Source organism: Penaeus monodon, chromosome 29 (genome assembly GCF_015228065.2).
Source record: "Penaeus monodon isolate SGIC_2016 chromosome 29, NSTDA_Pmon_1, whole genome shotgun sequence".
NCBI classification, from domain to species: domain Eukaryota; kingdom Metazoa; phylum Arthropoda; class Malacostraca; order Decapoda; family Penaeidae; genus Penaeus; species Penaeus monodon.
The window spans coordinates 25,053,376-25,053,618 of NC_051414.1; the positions used below are offsets into that span (position 1 = coordinate 25,053,376).

General features: G+C 45.7%; 1 pseudogene; it reads right to left on the bottom strand.

Annotated features, from left to right (window-relative positions):
• Positions 1 to 34: 34 nt before the first annotated feature.
• The window catches only part of LOC119591789, a 6,528-nt pseudogene continuing 6,319 nt past the window's right edge, over positions 35 to 243 (bottom strand).

The following is a 243-nucleotide window of genomic DNA, read 5'->3' on the forward strand; positions in this document are numbered from 1 at the left end:
TTAGGCACAAGAAGAAGAAAGCGGGAAAGGAATTTTAAAAACTGATATGGGTTTGTGGGGCCAGGCCTAAAAGGCAAAAAACCAGGAGAATGGTAATCAGGTTTAAGACCTGGATTTGGTCCATCTGCAGGCTGTGAGGCCCCTGAATCCAATGGGTTAAGGGGATCATCCCTGGCAAGAGGGGGGAAGGAGGGTTTTTTTGAGTTAGCTAGCCTATGTTATCCATACACTTATGAGGAAACT